The 23,209-nt window shown below is 35.7% G+C and overlaps 1 protein-coding gene and 1 pseudogene across 3 annotated transcripts in view; one reads left to right on the top strand and one right to left on the bottom strand.

Moving 5' to 3' along the window:
* The window catches only part of FGF14 (fibroblast growth factor 14), a 693,522-nt gene that overhangs the window by 270,235 nt on the left and 400,078 nt on the right, over window positions 1–23,209 (bottom strand). The gene's annotated exons all lie outside the window — the stretch shown is intronic.
* The window catches only part of LOC117975661 (uncharacterized), a 91,633-nt pseudogene that overhangs the window by 61,599 nt on the left and 6,825 nt on the right, over window positions 1–23,209 (top strand).

Raw genomic sequence — 23,209 nt, forward strand, 5'->3', positions numbered from 1 at the left:
ATAGGAGACCTGACATCTCATCCTAGTTTCTGATGTTAATCATAACTGCATGGAGCCAGAAGGGTCACTAAATAGCATCCAAAAAACACTGTTATCAAAGACACTTTTGCCAATGCTTTTAAAAAGCCAAAGCAAATGATATTTTTCTAAAAAATGAGGTTGTTTGTTGTGGTGAAAACAAAGAGATAGCTTTAAATTAAATACCAAATGGGTTTTCTAAGCATTAAAATAGGATAAGTATAAAACCAGACTAGGGATACATCTCCAATATCACTATGCTGATAACATCACTTAAATTCGCTAGGCATTTATGGAAAACAATGATAATTCCAGTACATGCCAGTTCTACTTTCAGAGTAGCTCCACTGAAATGAATGAATTACCTCTTATCAGGCCACCAAGGGGTACTGTGATTCCGGAAGCATGACAGTACCTTTGATAGATAAGCCCTCCCTGGAAGAGGAGAATTAATTTCCCCCAGCTCTGCAAAAGCCAGCTCTTGCTACATATCACACACCACACCTGCCACAAAGTGACGGAGACTTTCCTGGAGAAATGGCCATGGTGTGATGGAATTCCAAAGCAGAGAGCCAAAGGAAAGGAGTAGTAGCCAAGAGAGCAGCCATGGGCGAATCAGACAAGAAAGCTTGTCACCTTAAACCCTTTCCCTAAGCAGGGAATAAAGAGAGTGCAAGTCCTGCAAGGAGGGGTTGTGGTATGGTTGGAGGCATGAGCTCCAGAGCCAGACCTCCCGGCTCTCATCCCACCTGGGCAACTGCACAGCCTTCAGCAAGATGCTGCACTGTTCCGTGGTTCCATTTTCACAAGCATAAAAATGGAGAAATGAATAGGACCTAATTATTGGAGTAGTTATGAAAATTAAATAGGTTGATATTTGTAAAGTGCTTAGAACAATATCAAGTATGATACATATTTGGTAAGTAAACTAATAAATGGGACTGACATTTACTATGGCTGTTTACTGACATTTGCCCTTTTCATTGCTCCTACAAAGGAGAAAGGAACAGATGTTTTACTTCCTTTATCTCACTGAATTTCCCTTAACAAACTTCAAAATAGGCCTTGTTATTAGCCCTATTTTACAGAAGAGAAAACTGAGGAACAGAGAGTTTAAGTAACTTCCCCTGGGCACCATGATTTACATCAGGTCCCCATCATTCCCAAACCTGGTGTGTTATTTATTTGCTTGTTTTTCCATTGCACAACCTTATATCTAGAAGCTGGGATAGGATGGTAAAGGACTGAAGTTGAAATAGAAAGAAGGTATTTTAAAATGCAGCAGATAAAGACAAATACTAAATAGGTTGAAGGCAAAAGGGGATGCTCTTTCTCATTTCTATCATATAATCAAAGTTAGTACACCCCATGGAAAAACAAAACAAAACAGCTTTACATAGAACTGATTATATGAGGAAAAGAAAATGACAAGAAAACCAGGCACAATGTAGAAATTCACTCTGATGACAATACAGAGCCATTTACTATAAGCAAAGGGCAAAGTAGAACCAGATAAGGCATCGGAAATGCAAACACTAGATTCCCATCTAAATTGCCAGTCAACACTAAATTGTTTGCTGCAAGGAAAACAGCTGCCCACTCTCAGCAGTGAGGCAACAATTACCATTTTTAAGCACTTTTTACTACCTAGAAATGCCAAGACTCATGCTGTTATTGCTACTATTTATAAAGAATGAAAGGATTAATTATCTACAAGTAAGCCATCTCATTACTTCTGGCATTCTGTAGTAGATAAAACACCCTGTTATTTCATAAACAGATAAATGTGCAATGAAGTCTAATTTAATTAAGTAAAATTGCAAAACGATGAGGTAATTTGTTCCAATAATTTAAGTTACCTAAATAAAAATTATAGATAAAGGCTAGTCTTTTTATTTGGACTTTACATGGATTTAGTGGTTAGTTTTATAATATTATTTATTACCAGAAAATGTCAAAAAAAAAACGGGGCTAGAAAGCATTCTAAGGTTTTCGATTATGAAAGTGTTTTTAAAAGTCTCTGCATATATGTAAGAGAAATAATGTAAAAGAAGTCTACTGTAAATGATAAAAATGATAATATTTAAACTAGAGCATTATAATAATTTTGATAAATTTTCCATTAGAGAGAAGTTGGTTAGGACAAAATTTCAGGATTTATATTTGTTTAAAATTTTCAGGGTCTTTGAAGAGGCAGCTGCCTGCTTGAAAACATCTCTTATGGGTTCCGTGATATTCCAATACATTTGCTACAGTGGATCAAGTCATCTTCTATAGAAAACCATCTTTCTCTTACCAAGTGCCAACAAGCCATCAGGGAGGGTTAACACATTAAAGCATAACCCCTAATGTTACATCTACATTTCACAGCACAGGACAGAATGCAGAAGGAATAGATTTTTGGAACAAATCTATCCAGGCCATGTATTATGGTCTGAGTTGTTTATGTCTACCCCAAATTCCCATGTTGAAATCAAATCACCAATGTGATAGTATTAGGAGGTAGAGTCGTTAAGAGGTGATTCCACCCTCATCAATGGAGTAAGTACTGTTATAAAAGAGGCCCCAGGGGCTGGGTGTGGTGGCTCAAGCCTGTAATCCTAAGACTTTGGGAGGCTGAGGTGGGTGGATTGCCTGAGTTCAGGAGTTTCAGACCAGCCTGGGCAACACGGTGAAACCTCGTCTCTACTAAAACACACACACACACACACACACACACACACACACACACACACACACAATTAGCCAGGCATGGAGGCATGCACCTGTAATCCCAGCTACTCAGGAGGCTGAGACAGAAGAATCCCTTGAGCCCGGGAGGCAGAGGTTCCATTGAGCCGAGATTGTGTCATTGCACTCCAGCCTGAGCAACAGAGTGAGATTCTGTCTCAAAAAAATAAAAATAAAAGAGGCCCCAGTAAGCTGCCTTGCCCCTTCCACCATGTAAGGACACAGCTAGAAGGTGCCATCTACGAACCAGGAAACAGGCTTTCACCAAATACCAAATCTGCCAGCACCTTGATCTTAAACTTCCCAGCCACCAGGGCAGTGAGAAATAAATTGTTGTTTGCAAGCTGCCCAGTCTGGGGTATTTTGTTATAGCAGCCCACATAGACTAAGACAACATGTGGCAGACATGGAAAAGTTAGGTGGGGCCTAACCAACATACTAGTAAAGTAAGCCATCACTGTAAGGGCTACAGGTTTGAGAAAGATCAGAAGATGAAACCCATAGGAGAGAAAGTGGCCATAATTAAAAAACAACAACAACAACAACAACAAAAACCCTCGAAATTATACTAGGGTGGGAAGAAGGAATATAAACCATTGATTCTCAAGCTTAGTTCAAATTGGGCCCTTCAGGGGTCTGTTGAAGATTAGGAAGGCTCCATGAAAGAAAAACACTCTTCAGACTCCTGGTGAAACAGAAGCTGAGAAAGGCAGAGATGAAACAAATCAGCTCCACCTTTAGCTAAGGATGAACAGCAAGAGAGAAGCTAGTGGAAGATATTAGGCCAATGTAGCAAAGCCAGCCTTTGAAGGAGCTCACCCCGAGTTCCATAGACTTAGCTACCATGGGCATTTACACTGCCTATGGGGTGGATCTCAGGGGAAAATAAATGATGTAGCCTAGTTAATGTCCAGAGTAGTGATTGGGTGAAAAATGAGTGGGACCAATGCTGTCCTCTAATTTCACCAGTTAGTAGGGTCACCATAAAATTTGACAATCAAAGAGAACGATTTTAAGAAGTGATGCTAGTAATAATTATGGTGGAACAACAGGTATAAAAAGACTAGACTAATTCTCCTCATTCCAATGCTTGTTTGATATAAATTGCTCCATCACAGTTACAGAACATACTAAATATATATTTCTAATTAATACATGGTTTTAAATTATGCTTTTCTATTTTATGCAGCAGGTTTAGATCTAAAAGTATTTGATTGTTCGCAGAAATTCTTTCTCAAATGTTAAGGTTTGTTGTTTCTCATTTTGTTTCTCAAAATGTTAAGGTTTGACACTATGAAAAGTCTTTAAAATGCTGCAGAGTAAGAATTACAAAAGAGAATTTCCAGCAAAGCTTTGAATACTGCCATATTCTAGAATAAAGGCGTGCACACTCTGCCACCGTAACAGTGATAAATTAAAAGGCAACATCTTTTATATGAATGTCTAACTTGTAGGATATTCTTTATAAAATAGATCACAACAATTCATCTGTTATCTAAAAGTGCAAATTTGCATTTTAAATATTAGGTAGCTAGGCATGCTAGGCCTCACAAAAGCTTAAGGAACTGGGTTATAAAGACAAAAGGCCCTATCCTCGTTTTGCCTGAAGTACCCTATGAAGATAGTTGACCTCTCTGTCCTGGAGAAAGAAAAACCAAACAAAATAAAACCTTATTTATTGTCTGACTTAAATATTTTATCTTGCATAAATATGAAGAAAGCTCTAAAGGCTCTACATCATTTATCCAAGTTAGGCTTCCGGCAAACAGATGAAAAAACTGGAAAGAATGTTTTCCTATACAAACCCATATTTTTGAAGAGACAAGGTATACATGAAAAGCTTGGGTACATTAATGCTATACAGAAGCTCCTTTAGGCATGAACTTTCTACTTAGAAGTTCTCATGGAAACAATCTACCAGATGCCCAAACAAAAGCATATCAATTGAGTACTGCCAGCAGTTGATATGAATGGCTGTTTGTGTATTGTCTCTTTGGAGTTATAAATAAATGAACTGGTAAAGAGGCTTTCAGAATTAACATGTTAGGCTATAAATAAACATTTGTGCAGCTGCTTATTACCCAGATCATTTGTACCCTTGTATCTCTCCAAATCAGCACTCAGTATTCCTGATAAAGCATTCAGGATTCCTGACAAAGGAATTAACCTGTAGCATATAGGTTAATTCTATATTTTATATCAGAATTATAAAGGGGTCCAATAAATACTGAACTGTCTTTGTGACATATTCTATTCGTTTACTATTAAAATACTTCCAACACTGTACAATTGAAACTCAAGTCGTTGGTCAGATCTCAGCCACGTATCAAAAGCTCATTTTAAATATTTAAAGTAAATAAGATCCTTGTTATGAATAGGAATGCAATAAGTCGTCAATCCAAATCCAGAGAAAAATAAAAAAACATTTTAATGTCTTTGATTGTTAGCCTTGGATCCTTCCACTAAGGTAGAAATAGCAGGCCAGTTAAATTGCATTTTCTGCATGCAATTCATGTTGTTTTCCTGGCCTTACTTACTATATTAGTTGGAATACTTTATGATATGAAGAACCTACCCTCATATTTTTCCACCAGTGACCTTGAGTTAGTATTGACAGAATAAATATTTCAAAAAACTCAAACCCAGGGCCGTGCTGAGGCATTTCTGGGCAGCCATAGACTACCTGAAAAATAAGATAAGGCCTTGGGTCTGGATAAAAATGGATCCTGCCAATGTCTACCTGGCTCACACCCATATAGAACTGCCTTACTAGCTGGGCTCCCCCTAGGAGGAGAGCTTGGGGGCTAGTGGCTATGCAGTCAACAGTGTTTCCTAATGATCTGGGATCACTGGTCACGCTTTCCCATCTATACTTTGGAGTCAGAATTGAATTCAAAATCCAGGTTTTCCACTTACTATTTCTGTAACTTAAATACATTACTTAGCTTCTCTTTTAGCCTTCCTATTCATATAACAGAGATAATATCACCTTCCTGTTGCCACTGCTGTGGGGACTAAACAAGATGATGTAGGTAAAGTAACTGCTATGGAATATGCGCTCGAAAATGTGACTATATTGATATATTGATGTCAGAAAAGGCCTGGTAAATAAATCCCAAGATTGGCATTGTGATGCTTTTTCATTTGGCATCTTCTCCGTATTTCACACTAAAACATGAAAAAAATGCACATATAATCCGTTTTAGTAGTCTTAAATTTTCTAAGAACCGTTTATTAATTCAACCATCAATTGTAACCATGAACATTAAACAATATTGATAAATCAAGTTTTATTTTTTTAAACTCTCTTTAAAAAATCTATCTAGTACTTGATTTTCAATCTGTTTAATAAGATGGAGGACCCCGCCAAATTACTCTTCTTTGAAAGTTGTTCATGTATAAGTGAATAAAATATATTTTACTAAAACTCATCTCCAACTGCAATTTTTAAGAATACTTAAAGAAGGGATATGTTCAATTCTACATTATTACATTTTTATTTAACCATTTTTAACCAGCATTATTTTGTAAGTCCATCACAACTATCAATTTCCATAAAATGTTGTACTATCCTAGGTAGGACTAGCCTATTTAGGAGGCAGGTAGGATCTGTATTCCCCAAAGACACATACATGAAGTGAAAAACAAATCATGACAACTAAATTACATTGAAGACAAGTGTTCATAAAATTTTAAGAAAAGTGATATTTTTGGGGACACAGGCTTGAGTTGTGAAAATATTACAATTACATGCAGGTAGCATTATAGAATCTGGATAATCAACAACAAGAAAGGCATAAAAATATTCTTAAAAATCTAATTTTTTGCAAGACTCACTTGGACTATGGTTTAAACTTTGTGATTTTATAAGATTAGGAAAGACAAGCACCTAAAATGTGAAAAAATAGCTACATCATAAAACCATATAGATTGTCATGAGCGTATAAAGACCTGGCCATAAATTCAAGGGTTTTGTTTTTGTTTTTGGTTTTTTTTTGGCACAACAGCAACAAAAAATTATCTCAGAAATTAGTTTCAGAAAACAGTTTTTCTAATCCTATAGAAGCAGACCCTCAGGCTACTTTTATCATCTTCAAAAAGGAGTTTAAACCTGCATGGAAGCTTAAGGTATGGAGGGAGCTGCCAATCCACTGGCAATTTCTAAGTTAGTTTAATTAAATGAACTGACTGAATTTCCATGTGTGTATGTGATTTCTATTTAGAAAAAGAAGAGTTATACATATGTGTGTTTCATTATTTATACAGAACTCATTACATTATGATGTTAAATAACTACTAAAAATAAAAAAACATAGCACTTGTATTAAAATGTTCCATGGACCATGTGTTAAGATGATTGCATTCCTAAAATGCAGAAAAATCCCATTATTTCAGTATCTTGCTGTGTTTCACTGAATCATCAGCATTAATCATAGATGACATATTCCTCATGCATTAGTACTGTCCTTCATGGTGTGAGAACATCTACTAAGGAAATGGCTTTTTCTTTGTTGTAAAAAAGAGTCTACGGTTGTAATAAAGAAACCTGAAAATATGTGTTTTTCATCTTTATCTCTGGCTCTTTTTCCAGCTCCTAGTGACATCCTGTAAAATGCTATGCATAAATTTGTGAACAATAATTGCTATTCAGTTTACAACAAAAATTAACCAAACTATAAACTGAATAAGCTGTGGGACTTTGATGCAGCTTAAATATTTAAAAGTAGAATAAAATGATCTTTCAGTTTCCCATTTTCTTAAAAAAAAAGTTCTCAAAATAGCTTCTTATTAGGCTATGCCATATTTACCCCTCCTACCAAATCTGCAAGTGTTCAGAAAACATCCAACTGCTACCTAAGATAAGGGTTTACATTTCTGATTCTTAATGACTGATCTACGTGCACACAGAAGACAGATGAAAATCCAATTTCAAGGTTAGGAAATTAATTTTGCCTGGAGAAGAAAACACTGTAAGTTCAATTTGATACTTAAAGATGCTTATTTGTTTGTTTTAATGTCAAGTTGACTATTATTTAGGTCTATTATAAGATTAATAAACCACTATTACCTGGGAAAAGTACAATCATTATTGGGCATTGTTTATTATTTTCTAGCTTTTCATAAGGATTTTCCATAACACCAGTAGTGCACAAGTTTTTCAATTTGGGTTTCTTTTGCTTCCTTTTCTGGAATAAAAGAAAACCTTTCCGGTTTGTGATGATCCACTCTACTTCCTGGCAATATCTACTGAAAAGCTATGACACAATAATAGTTCAATAACTTTCTCATATATTGAATCTACAGCAATCTTACACTGGAGTTGTGAATATCTCTCCATTAACATTTCAGGTCAGCATATCCAAGCTGCACCCCAGGGAATACTGATGTTTGATTAAATATTTATAGGAACCCCAAAGAAAAAGAGTGTTCTGAGTCAAATACAAAAGGGAAACAATGAGTCAAAGTTGCGTAGGTCTTGCTGTTATTGTTTTTATTGCCAAATTTTTAAGAACCTTAAAAATGAGGCTTAGAAAATATTTTTAATAAGAGCAGGCCTTGCTCAGGAGCAAGTAGCATCTTTGAGATACTTCAGAAAACACATTACCTATCCATGTGCACATCACAAAATCTCCACTGAATGTCTCATAGACGTGTCAAACCCTTGTCTAAAACTGAACTCTTGATATCCCCCAACCAAAATCTATTCATGTTTAAACCTCCCCCTTTTCACTAGATTCCAATAATGACTTTTCAGTTTCTCAGGTCAACAATTTTAGAGACACCCTTGTCTGTCTCTTTGTCTCTGTCTTTCTCTATGTATACACACACATGTATGTGCATGCACACACACACACACACACCAGTCTGTCATGAATTTCTATCAGCTCCATCTTCATAATATAACAATTTCTTCCTACCACTTCAACTGCCACCACCTTAGTCCATGCCATGATTGGACTCTGGCTTAGATTATTGTGTAAGTCTGCTAACTGGTTGCCCTTATTCCACTCTTTCCACCTCTAATCTAATCTCCACATAGTATCTTCTTTTAAAAACAAGGTTCAGATTATATCACATTTCTATTAAAAATCTTCCAATACTTTCCCATCGCACTCCAGGAAAAAAAGGTCATGTTCTCACTATGACAGCTACTGCGCCCTCCTCTCCTATCAGTCTTCCTATCCCAAGTCTGCTGCTCTCTCTCCCTGTTCTGAGAACACACTGGTGCTCCTGCTCAGCAGCCTGCCTTTTTCCAGAACTCTCCATTTGCCATGATGTTTGCTTCTCTTCTCTCATTTCCTTTAAGTCTCTGCTCAAATGTCGCCTTATCTGAGAGGCTATTCCTGACCCCCATATATTGAAGTGTTTTTGTTTCATCACTTCCCTGCCCCTTTTCCTAAAACATAGCAAGTTTTAGCACTTAATTTTATAAATTTATCTTTTTCTTTTTATCACATAATTTATATAAGAAAGTTTATATTTTTACTAGTTTATTTTTATGTCACTCCGTTATTACCTCCAAGAGAGCATAATTTCATTTGCTTTTGTTTTGCACAGTTATCTTCAGTACCTAGAGCAATGTTCTGCATGTGGGCATCCTATGAAGAATGACTGAAATAACCAATGTGAACACAATATATAATATGTTTTTTTAAGAAGTCATTAATTCTGTTTTCATTATGAGTCTTAAGGAAAATTCATAGTAGACATCACCTGAGTCATTGATCAATGATCATCTCCCTCCACCACAGCATGAGATCCTAAGTGCAGAGGTGTATACTATCTTTATGGATATATAGTCAGTGACCACAACTGATCCTGGCATATTTGTTAAGTGTTGAGTGAATAGCTATGATGTATTTTCATTACCACTCTAGAATCACGAATGAAATACATAGAAAAATAATAGTTCTTGCATAAGAAGCCATACGTAAATCTCTTAGAGACACTGAAGTTTATATAGGAAAATACAATAATTTAGTTTTAGAAAGGCGAGAAGGTTCCTGATTTATTAGCAAAGACACATTAAGCTGGGTCTTAGATAGTTGTAGCAGAGATGGAAACAAATGCTGATCAAATCCGCAGATGTTAGTCCTGATGTTAATGAACAAAACATAGCAAAGCGAAATTGCAGAAACAGATGGCAACCACTGTTGGCCAAGAAGCCAACAAGCAGAAGCACAGGATGATGGCAGGTTCGTCAAAATAGCTCAGGGAGAAGGAAAAAGGGGTAACTGGCTAGCACCATGGATAGCGCTAAATGAAGCAATATGTTCCGATCTATTCAACCCAACCCAAATAAATGTTTTGCTATTGCTATTCACAATAGCAAAGACTTGGAACCAACCCAAATGTCCAACAACGATAGACTGGATTAAGAAAATGTGACACATATACACCATGGAATACTATGCAGCCATAAAAAAGGATGAGTTCATGTTCTTTGTAGGGACATGGATGAAGCTGGAAACCATCATTCTCAGCAAACTATTGCAAGGACAAAAAACCAGACACCACGTGTTCTCACTCATAGGTGGGAATTGAACAATGAGAACACATGGACACAGGAAGGGGAACATCACACACTGGGGCCTGTTGTGGGGTGGGGGGGAGGGGGGAGGGATAGCATTAGGAGATATACCTAATGTTAATGATGAGTTAATGGGTGCAGCACACGAACATGGCACATGTATACATATGTAACAAACCTGTACGTTGTGCACATGTACCCTAAAACTTAAAGTATAATAATAAAAAAATAAAATAAATGTTTTGTTGTTGTGGGGTTTCTTTTATTTGTTTGTTTGATTTTTATCCTCAGATGGAAAATTTGTACCTAAAGACTTCAACCTTAAGATAAAACATAATTGCTTTTAAGGATCTGGATGTGTCACAGTGAATTTTCAGGTTGCTTGAGAAATACCTATCAGATAATTCTCGCCAGTCTTCCTCAGTTTTTCAGTCTTTCTGGCACTAAAAGTGATTTAAAAAGAATCTTTTAATAATCACTTATTTCACTGAAGATATACTTTTCAAAACAGCTGTACAGGCCTGAGAGAATTAATGGGCTTTGAAATAATCAAGTAACTTACTGTCCTCTCTGTTTGGGATATATTGTTATTTATAAATTTTACTTTTTAAATTATAAAAAGTTACAATTTTGATTTGTAATTATTAGAAGCTCCAATTCACAAATATAATTTTAAGTGGATTTTTATGCCTTTCATATTCACCTCCCACATGCAAAACAATTATCCATGAGTTTTTAGTTTTCTGAAAGATTACGGAGAATTCTATGTTGATTATAAAGAAGAATAATGTACATTTTGTTTCCTACATTATAACGTGTTTTCTATACCTCATAAATACTGTACTATTCTCAGTCAATTTCATAGTGACTATTTCCTAAATCCCTTAGACAGGGATTTAATGATTAATGAAATGCTACAGCAATTCTTTTAATAAATAAAGTTTTCATGGACCATGCCATGGAGCCATGCATATATGTTTTTGTATACGTAGATATATAATTGTTGGCTTAAAGCTTACAAATACATTAATTAGGTTCATAGATTTAGTAGCATTTTTAATTAACAAATATGTTTTAGTCTTAAACTACTTGGCAAAGAGGTAAGCAAGCCTTCTGATTTTCTCCACAATAACATTTATGGGGCTTTAACTAGGTTCTCTAGTACAGGATCTTTTGTAGGAGTTAATTAGAGACTTCACTGAACTTATTGTTTTTAATCCTTTTGAATGTCATCCTGTAGTTATTTCACTGAGAACTTTTAACTATAAATTCTTGCCAAGTTCTCTGTATTACTCATTCCAAGTACACGCTGGATTTATTATAAGATTAATAAATTATCCCTAAAAGAGCTCTGTCTCACCGTTTCTTCCAAATATTTTTGTCAACTTTTTGTTTGGAAATAACTTTCCAAAATCATATGAGCTGTGGTGCTCATAAAACAATATGAGTCCAAACTCAGAACACACAAACAAGAAAAACTCTAATTGAATCTCTGTTCACATTTTATGATTCGTGGTCTCACTTTGAGTAGGGCTAGCAATCACAGGGCCTGAGTGCTGCCACTGCCTACACCAAACATGGCAGACATGGTTCATCAGTTACTGACCACTTTTGGCCTCACAATTCCTTACACACAACCACAGGCAGCAACTACAGATTTATTGGGTTTTCACACAAGGTGAATTCTGCTTGCTCTTCCTAAACTGGAACTTTGAATTAGAATTTAGTGGCATACGCCTATATAGTTAAGAAAGGGCATGATTTTTAACAATTTTAAATACTTTAGAATGGGTGGTTATCAAAATCCTTTTTTATGTTTACTCAACACTTTTCTAATTAAATGCCAAGTTATATCTATGTTCAATTACATATTAACAGTTGTACTTAGTGACTGCCTCAAAGTTACTTGACTTTGAAGGATGATTGTCCTTGAGGGAGGACTTGATCATGAGGTTTAAAAAAATGGCCATCTCTAGCACTGTATCAGTATGGGGCTTTGGGGTGGCTCATGCACAGGCCTGCGCAGCAGGCTCTCTATGCACAGGTCTCTGGGGTTTCTGACTTAGACAACTTGCTCTGTAGAAATGGGGGAGTGATAACATCCATTAGCTACAAATAATATTATAATCAGAGAAAAATGGCTTAAATAAATTCTGGCTTGTTAGGAGCCATGTGATCTCAATTATGTTATTCCTGAAATCTCAGTTTTTCACATATAGCATTAAGATAATAAAACATACTCCACAAAGTTGTCATGAGGGTTGATAAAGGTAATTTAAGTAAAATCGACAGAACATCTAGCACAATTGAATCTAAATTTAAGTGAGAAGAAACAGTACTAATGTGCTCCTATTTATACTAAAGGAGCACATTACTTCTTTAACCCTGGAGCACAATGGAGCACAATACTTCTTTAACCCTGCAATTGAAAAACTTGTTTTGTATCTTTCACGGATAATGAATTTCTCAAGATTCATTATATATCCAATATATGCTTTAAAATATAATCTTATTGAGATATAATTTGTATACTATGTAAAATTTACTCATTTAAAGTGTATAATTCAATACTTTTTTAGAATACTGAATTGGGTAACAATCACCACCAAATACCTAATATATTCTTGAATTTATTTTTCAATATCACCAAAGGATGTCTCTTCCATAAGAAAACAATCTGATGAAATCAATGTAAAACTTCTATAATTGAAATGGCAATGACTTTTTTTTAAAAAGTTTGAATTCAGTTGGATTGTTGCTAGATTAAGGAGAATACAGTGGAACAATACCTATTGAAATGTGTAGCCTATGATTAGTTCCTGGGCCTCAAACAGAAAAATTATGGACTTCCAGTTTCTAGTCTGACATGCAAAGGTTTTCAAAGTTGTCACTCCCATTCTCGTAACAAGAAAAAGGCTGGATAAACTAAAAATAAACAACACTGCTTAGATCTATAAGGGAATTGAGATCATAGGAACAACTGCTTTTCCCAAAATGGAGAGACAGGTGGGTACAGAGAATCACATGTAAACGGCAGAGAAACCCAGGGCCAGGTCCTACAGATGAAGCCAGTATCAGTAGGAACACTTAAGCTGTAATCAGTGAATGACTGAAGACTCAATGTGGACCAGGTTGAGAGTAAAAATTCTGAGGAAAGGGGCTAGTCTCGGCAAGAAGCCCACACTTTCTTAAATTTTACCTCCAGCAGCTTTGTGTTCTCAAAGAAAAATCCCCTCATGTTTCCTTCATGCAGGGAGAAGGACAAAGTGACCTTTTTGAAATATGTCCCCAAGGCCAGCTATTTTACCAGAGTCTAACTGATTAGGGTTTTGCCAAAGCATAACCCATGTGAAGAAGAAAAATACCCAATGACAGCCTCCTCTATTCTTCTCAGATAGCTGAGAGTACTTGTAAAGGCCACAGGCCAGGAGCAGAGGCTCACTAAACACTCAGACCTAAACATAAGCCTAGAGATGCTTTCACTCCTTCTACACCTCACCACCATATAAATAAGGCTTCCATATAAAAACAGAGGATTATAGCTGAAAGAACTACAAGCCTCAGATGCTATTTTAAAAGTCTTTTGGGAAACCCAAAGCAATTGGGGGTGGGGAACAAAAATAAGGCCAGTCACAGAAATTTTAGCCACTGACACCATAGCTAGAGGAAACAGTAAACACAGCATGTTAGCCAGATAAACATCAAACCTCATATTAAAGGGCCATTGACTCCAGTTCCTTTTGCCCAATTCATCATATCTGTTTTCAACAACAACAATAAAGTCATGCTAAGGGGCAAAATAAAACAAAACAGAAACCTCAGGCTAAATTATCAAAGCAAGAATCAGGACTCCATTCAGACATGACAGATAATTTGGAGTTATCAGACCAGAAATTTAAAACAATTTTGAACAATATGTTAAGGGATCGAATGAAAAAAAGCGAACAAGATGTAAGAGAAGATGGGAAATGAAAGCAGAAGGATAGAAATTCCAAAAAGAATCAAAAGGAGATGCTATAAAATAAGAATTTTTTAAAAAGAAACTGACAGAGATGAAGAATTTATTTAATGGGCCCATCAGAAAACTTAAAATGGCCAGGGAATCATTGGCCTTGAAAGTAAGTCAATAGAAATTTCCAAAATTGAAAACCAAAAAGAGTTTGAAAAGTAAAACAGAATATCCAGGAATTGGGGAATAATTAAAAAGGTATAGCTTACACATTTTTGGAATAGCAAAAGGAGAAGAAAGAGAGAAAAGAACAGAAATATTTGAAGTAACACTGGCTAAGAATTTCTCAGAATTAACGATGGATGTCAAACTACAGACACGAATCTAAGAGAACACAAAGAAGGATAAATAGCAAAATATCTACACTTAAATATATCATACTCAAACTGCAGAAAAACAAAGAGAAAGAGAAAATCTCAAAAGAAGCCACAGTGGGGAAAAACCTTACATATACAGAAATGATGATAAGGATTACACCAGACTTCTCTTTAGAAATCACACACTCAAAGAGAAAGTAGAGTAAAATATTTAAAGCATTGATTAAAAAAAAAACCCACACAAACAAAAACAATTACCAACCTGGAATTCTATATCCTGAAAAATTATCCTTCAAAAACAAAAGTGAAATAAAGACTCTTAGAGTAACAAAACAAGAAAATTTTTTTGCCAGTGGAGCTGCCCTGCAAGACACGTTAAACAGAGGTCTTAAGAGAGAAGGAAAACAATATTGGTGAGAAGCTTGGATTTAAATGAAGAAAGAAAGAGCATTAGATAATAAGTAAACATAAAATATTTTCTTTTTTTGTACTTTAACAGATAACAGGTTTTTCAAAATATTTTTAGCAACAAATAGATGAGGTATTCATAGCTAGTGAATAGTGAAATGTACGGCAGCAGTGTAATAGCGATGAGCAGGAGAGATTGGAAATACTCGAAGGGGCTTGCGCTACACAATAAGCAGTATTGTGTTATTTAAAAGTGGATAAACATTACTTCTAAGAGTATATTGCAAACTCCTTAGCAATCACTAACACTTTTTTAAAAGAAGAACAATTGATAATCTCAGAGAAAAGAGAAAATGGGATCATATAGGATGCTCAGTTAGAACCAGAGAAGGCAAAAAAATGGAGGAAAAAAGCAGCAAAGAAAATCTATGAAAGATACATTTTGTGACGAGTTAATGGGTGCAGCACACCAACATGGCACATGTACACATATGTAACAAACCTGCACATTGTGCACATGTACCCTAAAACTTAAAGTATAATAATAATAAAATAAAAAAAAGAAAGATACATTTTGAAAAATGGGGAAAATATAAATATAGGTTGGCTATTAGATGAGATTAAGAAATTCCTTCATTTCTTACATGTGATAACAGTATAATGGTTACATGGGATTAAGACTTTATTCTAAAAGGATGCATAGTAAATAATTTAGAAATGAAATGTTATGATGTCTGAAACTTAATCTCAAATGATTTAGCCAGTGTGTATGTACATGTGTTTATGTGCAAATAAAGATAAAGAGAACAAAATTTCCAATGATTGTTGGTTCTAAATGATTGTTATATGGCATTTAGTGTACAGTTCATTCTAGTTTCCTACATGTTCAATACATGATAAAATTAAAAGTTAGAAAAATAAATAAATAGATTAATTAATGTCAGTATATACCTATTTTATTTGTTGTAGATTTGGTTTTACAGCAAAGGTCTTGATAAAAATCTATATTTTAACCTTTAAGGTGTCTTTTGAAAAATCTCAAGGCTTATGGGAGGACTTATTGCCAATGATCTTGACAATACCTGTTCTTCAAATTTACAAATAACAAGACTTTGTGTGTGTAATGCTGTTAGTTATTTTTACTCCAATTTTCAGAGTGCCGTTGTAAGTTGGTTTTGTCGTCGAGACTACCAAATCATCAGCTACCAGTCAGGTAAACCCATAAATTACAAATTGTGCAACTTTTATTTCATTTCCCGAGTAATATAATTGTGTAATTATATGTAATTTGAGATTTATAGGAACTTCAGGAAATAAAATTAGTAGCATGCAAAATTAAATATGAGCTAATATAAACACATTCTGCTAAATTAACAATTATATTTCATGCTGTCCCTTATTAAAAATCTAAGCCCCCGAGTTAATTTCCTAGTTATTCAAAATATGCCTTGCATTCTATAGTATATTCCCAACATAATCAAAAGGCCTGTTACACTCCTACTACAAATTTTATTATGTAATTAGGTGTTACATATGCATACATATAATGCATATTACATTATACATTATATGGCTAATAATTATGCAATACATTATTTGGCTACTAATTACAAATATACTACTAAAACTGCAAGGCCATTATAAACACCTATTTTTCTACTTTAAATTATTTCTTAACCACAGGATAAAAATAATTATAGCAATTTGAATAGAGCATATTGTTAAAGTATCATAATGTCTGTTATCAATTGTTATATGTAAGTGATCATAAAAATATCTGAAGAGCAGTAATTTTCTAAAATTCGTTGAAAGTCTCATTTTTGTTGTTGTTGTTTTCCCTCTCTCTTTGAAAGAATTGTATTTGCATGCGTATGTTTTATGTGTGTGCCACTCAATATAAGATGGATATGTGAGGGATTTCTCTACACAGCATGGCCCTAAACCCAAAAGGTCACGGCTTAAGGAAAAGATAAAAGTTCTCAGTTACCACAAAATAAGAAGTATGCACATGATGCAATTCAGGAAAAGCAAAATAATTGTTTTTCAGCTTTGATGAAACAGGAGTGTGGCGGTGAGTCAAATATTCTGCCTAATGTTTACTTTATAACATACACTATTTCAACTTCTAATACTTAATTGAATTCAGTTTAACAAGCATGTAAGTACATTACATTATCTTACCAATTAGAGTAATATAAAAATGATTAAAACTCATTTTTAACTTCAAGACAGATCAGAATCTAATGAGGGATAACGTATAAGCCAACATGTAACTGTAATGGAAGGCTGAGTACTAAAGAAAAGCGAAGCTACTGTGCCACAGAAGAGGAGAGAAGAGCAACTCTCTTCAGTCTCAAATCAGGGAATTCTGCCTAGAAGAGCTGGCATTTGATTTGGGCCTTGAAATGTGAAAGGGACTTTGAAAACTGCATCTAAACATTAAAACAATTGAACTCATGACATAGAGGGTAGAAGAATTGTTGTGAGAAGCTGGGAAGGGTAGTGGGGGGCTGGGAGTTAGGAATAGTTAAAGCATACAAAAAATAGAAAAGATGAAGAAGACCTACTACTCGATAGCACACCAGGGTGATATAGTCAATAATAACTTAATTACACATTTTAAAATAATGTAAAGAGTATAATCGAATTGTTTGTAACTCAAAGGATAAATGCTTGAGGGGAGGGACACCCCATTCTCCATGATATGTTTATTTCACATTGTATGCTTGTATCAAAACATCTCATATACCCCATAAATATATACACATACTGTGTACCCACAAAGATTAAAAATAAAAATAAATAAAATCATATATTAAAACAAGAAAGGGAAAGCTTTTTATGTTTTGAATAGGTACAAATTGCCAGATATGTGAAAAATGAGAGTGGGAAAGTAGTCTGAGGCAGATCATGGCAGACCTTGATTTTGGAGCTCAGTAGATTGTGTTGAGCATTGTGTTGATGGAGAAACTTTCTGAGGAGGGTAGTGACTAATTCCCTTGTTTTTGGAATCAGACTCCAGTGGCAAAATGGATGACTTACAGAATGGAGACAAGGACAGTTGTTTGGGGGCTGTTAGAGTAATTCAGGTGAAAAATGATGAGGAGAAAAAGAGAAGTGGTCATGAAAACAACTAGGAGATGTAGCTGATAAACTCGGATTAGATTTGGGGGATGGATAAAGAAAAAGATGAGATAAAATATAACTTGGGTTTTGGCGTGGTTGAAATCTTGTCCCTGAAATGGAACTCAGAGAGAGGCAGATCTGAGAATAAAGAGCTGACCATTGGGAATTCATGTAGCAGCTCCCTCACAAATCTAGTTTGCAAGTAAGTTAGAAATTGGTGGTCAGTAAATAAAAGGCATCCCTGATACTTCAAGTGATCTCCTTTAGGTTTTCATTGCTCTTCCTTCCAAACTTATAAGTGACATCAAGGAAGCTGGTTTACAAAATTACTACTGCATGGAACAATTTTCTCTACCTTCCAAACATAGAGAGGAAGCAACAGAAACCAATGGAATCCACCAGCACCCTAATTATAAAACAAGTGTAGGAAGGGTGCTCTCTGATGCCTGGCATATTCCTGCCTCAAGGCAGTTGCACCTGCTGTTCCCTCTGCTGAGGGCACCACTCACTCTCACTTTATTTAAATGCCCTCTGATGAGAAGGGCTTCTGCAGCCAGCTGAATTAGCAGTGGTCGCTCAGCCGGGCACTCTTTTACTAGGCTTCAAAGCACTTCCTAGCAGTTTTCACCACTAGTCTTGATACTATACACTACTCCACATGTGTGCGTTTATTGTTTATTGTCTGTCTTTCCCCGGTAGGAAACAAAATGTTCCATGACAGCAGGGCCTTTGTTTTGCTTACAAACAATGCCACACCATCTGCTTCTAGAACAGTGCCCACTATGCACTGAGTCTTAAATAAAAATTAAATGAATGGATGCTGCTTTGATTTTGGACTTGGAGCTCTCAGATATCCTAGTTTCAAGAGTTTTCAAGTTGATTGGTTACTACATGTATAACTCTCAATCACAAGACAACTATGTCCTATTTACTAAATTAAATAAAATTATTAATGCTAAGACTCATGGAGATAACTGATTTTACAGATTTTAGGCATTATAACAGTGGTTTTAAAATTTAAGCATAGATCAGAATCACTTCTTGCTTAAAATCATGCTTAAAAGCAGATTGCTGGACCCCAGGTCTAGAGGTTCTGATTCAGTAGATCTGGGCCAGGTCCAAAAATTTACTTCTAACAAGCTTCCAAGTGATAGAGATGTTGCTAGTCTGGGGAGCACACTGAAAACCACTGCATTACAAGCTATAACATAATTGCAGCATACACATGAGAGAAGTCTACAGAGTTTGGGAGTTTAGAAGTTGCAGTATTTTGGTGGCAAAATAGTAGGCCCCTAATAGAAGAGATTACTGTTCGTCTGTCCCCAAGGCTTGGGGTTTTTCAGCCCATTTTTTGAAGTTTTCTTTCTTATCTTTAGTTTTTAAATTTTTTACATTAATTTAATTGTGCATATTTAAGTACACAACATGATGTTATGGGATACCTATAGATAGCAAAACAGTTACTACAGTGAAGCAAATGAATGTATCTATCATCACACCCCTTTGCGTGTGTGTGCGTGGCCAGAGCAGCTACAATTTACTCATGTAGCAAAAAATCCTGAATATAATCTTTTACGATACTTGGAACTCTTTTGATTTGCTAATTGGGTTAAGATATCATATTCCATTTCATTCAGTTGCAATACACTTCTCAAAAAAAACTAAATACATATTAAAAAAGCACTGATGCTCTAATGGAAAAATGAAAGATATCCTTAGAAGGAGAGTGCACCATAGGACTTCTGCTTACTCTCAAGACAACATTAAAGAATATTGGAACATTTCTTGGTACAATTATGCAGTATAAGGCCCTGGGAATTTCCTCTTTAAATGTTTTCTCTTGGGCCCTTTTTGATTTATGATCTAAGACCATAAAAATTTTAATGATTAAACATAACATAAATAGAAGGATCATGTTATTTGTCATACAAACCGGAACTCTTTGGGAGATAATGGGGTGCTATTAATTACAGTGGGTTAATAGCTATCAAATAGGACTATCCAAAGAGGTATGATCATCTTAGATAGGTTAGAAAATTGTATTAGGTTCAAATCAGTTCTTGAAAGATTGTTTATTAGTTGGATTTTGTTTTGTGATTCTGAAGTATTTCTGAAATGTATTTACAGTTTCTGTGCAAGACCTTCAGTCACTGTTCCAGTCTACCCTCACACATTGAAAATCTTCACATCTGCACATAGGCTGGAGGCTCCCCGTTGGTGTATGCATATGATCATGATGTAATGGGAGGAACTTTGTAGGTGGCCACAATGTAGTTTGCATGCCAGCTCGGCTGTGTGGCTTTGGATCTCTCTGCACCTTTGTTTCCCTAGGGGTGAGTGGTGAAGAGTAATACCTATCCCATAAAATTACACACATAGCACAAAACACCTAGAGTGTCTGCTCTACAGTATGTGCTTATTAAACACCCATTTTTTTCTTTTCCAAAATACTTTCTAAAATCTCTATAAGCCAAAAATTTAACCCTAGTATTCTAAGAGGTTCACCTATTTATTAACTCTATAAATGATTTCAAACTATGCTTCTCAGAATCTCCAAGTGAAAAACCAAATGCTAAGACTAGGGAGAGGCAGACTGGGGCATAATTTATTTAGAAAGCAATCAATGACAAAACCTCAACCTTATTATCTAATAATCACAGTATTCATTTTATAATTTAACATTAAAGAAGAATGTGCATTTTTAAATCTTCATCAAAGGTGATATAGATTTATAAGTGATAAGAAACACTGAAAGAAATTGATTAAATTATGAGTTGAATTTCTAGATGAGAGTCAAAAGAAAATGGAAAAAATCTAGCAATGTGTAGAGACTGGGTTAAAGACCAGAGGGCCATGGTGTGGTAGTCTGGGTCGCCCACAGCATCAGCTGTTTCTGCTTTTCATAGTCTCTTTGTTCCATTCTCCTCTTAACACACAGATCTCCAAAAGCAGCAAACTATTTTGCAAAGTAGCTCTTCTCGGTGGAAGCATCTGCCTCCTGGAGATAGGGGTGAAAGGCTGGGAGGACAGAAGAATCCATGAGTGGGTGGCTGCTTCGGAAATGGGACAATTACTTTATTCTCATTTCAGGAGCTTTGACCTGAATTCCACATTTCTCAGCTTCCACTAGAATTCCATGCCATGCACTTAACTATTCTTCACGCATTATCCTCAGTGACTTTTTAAAATGTCAGAGCTAAAGGAGCTGAGAGGTAAATTAACCCAAGACTCTTAATTTTATAGATAAAGAGAGACTCAGAAATGTGAGGTAATGGATCCCATCATATATATGATAAGTGAAGTGCCAGGCCCTTATCTTCTGACTCTTGAAGCTATGTTTCTGTTAGTGGTTCACACTATTTCTTCTCCATTTCTGCCACCAAGGATCCACTCAAAGGGGGTTTCTCCATAGGTCACTCAAATTCCTTGAGTTTCTTCAAAGCTATTCTTAACTCTGAGATTTAACAATAGGGACTTTTCTAAATACATGATATAAAACCTATATACTGAAGCTCAGTATATCCATTAAAAAACTCATGTTTGCCGGGCGCGGTGGCTCACGCCTGTAATCCCAGCACTTTGGGAGGCCGAGGCGGGCGGATCACGAGGTCAGGAGATCGAGACCATCCTGGCTAACACGGTAAAACCCCGTCTCTACTAAAAAATACAAAAAAAAATTAGCGGGGCCTGGTGGCGGGCACCTGTAATCCCAGCTACTGAGGAGGCTGAGACAGGAGAATGGCTTGAACCCGGGAGGCGGAGCTTGCAGTGAGCTGAGATTGTGCCACTGCACTCCAGCCTGGGCGACAGAGCAAGACTCCGTCTCAAAAACAAACACAAAAACAAAAAAAATCTCATGTTCTAGAACATTTCACAGCATGTGAAAATGCTTATATTGTTTTAAAAACAGAGTACAAAAAGTAGGTACATTATGATGCAAATATTTGTAAAGAGGCTGTATGGAAGAATATACACCAAAATATTAATGACCATTAACTCTAGGTGATAATATTGCAGGTAAATTGGCCTCATTTATAGTTTTGTGATTTTCACATATTCTTCGCAAGTATGTATTTTTGTTACTGTAAAAGAAAAAAAGGTATCTGGATAGCAGAGAAACATTCCAGCAAGGAAATATTCTGAGCTGGCTTTTTCTAGTCCATACTTTTTGCTTTCTCCCTTTATCCCTGGCTTTTTTGTCACCCTAAATTTTCATCCCTGACTCCCATTATCACTGTGTTCCCAAATGCAAATGCTCATAGTGATCTCAGCTCACCTGCTCACTACACCTCTGATCTCAAAGGGAACTAATGCTCCTTTTTGTACTCTTACAATTTGGCTGTGATAGAAAATGCCAATGGAAATGTCCTATAATCAACTGAAACCATAAATGAGAGGCTTCAGCTGGAGATGAGATGGAAAGTCATTTATTTACTGAGGACAGCAAAAGCCTGGAGAACAAAAGCCAAGGAATCCTTAAAGGGCAGAGACTAGAACAAAAGTTCAAGGCTGGAGTTTAGGGAGAGGGTCATGATTTAGGGTTGGGATGAAGAATAGAGTCAGGAAACAGAGAGCATAAATAGCAAAAAGTGATGTCATGGAAACCAAGAAGGAAGATCTAAAGTATTAAATGTTATGATATATGTAGCAGCAGGAGCAGAACAATTAAAGAATAAATTGAAAACGTTTAAAAGGATTCATAGGGAAAATATTGTATTGATTATTTAAGAACAATTCTGGGAAAAGGACACACTAAAAACATTTTGATACATTGTATTTTATGACTGGAAATAAGGAAAATCATCCTAAGCATAATACCTGGTTTCAGAGGAGGGATAAAATCCAGGAACAAAATTTTTGAGTGATGGATGCTCACCAAGAAAGCCTTATGACAGGAAAACCAGCAAGCATTAGGCTCAAAGAGATATTTGGATCATGTACTTTCACACCTGGGTGCCCAGAAAATATAATATTTTTACTGGAATAAAGGGATGAGACCCTAAGTTCTGCCAGGTACCCTTGAGGGTTAGGAGATCAAATGATCCACATGTCCACTGCCCATTCTAAGAA

This window comes from Pan paniscus, chromosome 14, assembly GCF_029289425.2.
Source record: "Pan paniscus chromosome 14, NHGRI_mPanPan1-v2.0_pri, whole genome shotgun sequence".
Classification (NCBI taxonomy): Eukaryota; Metazoa; Chordata; class Mammalia; order Primates; family Hominidae; genus Pan; species Pan paniscus.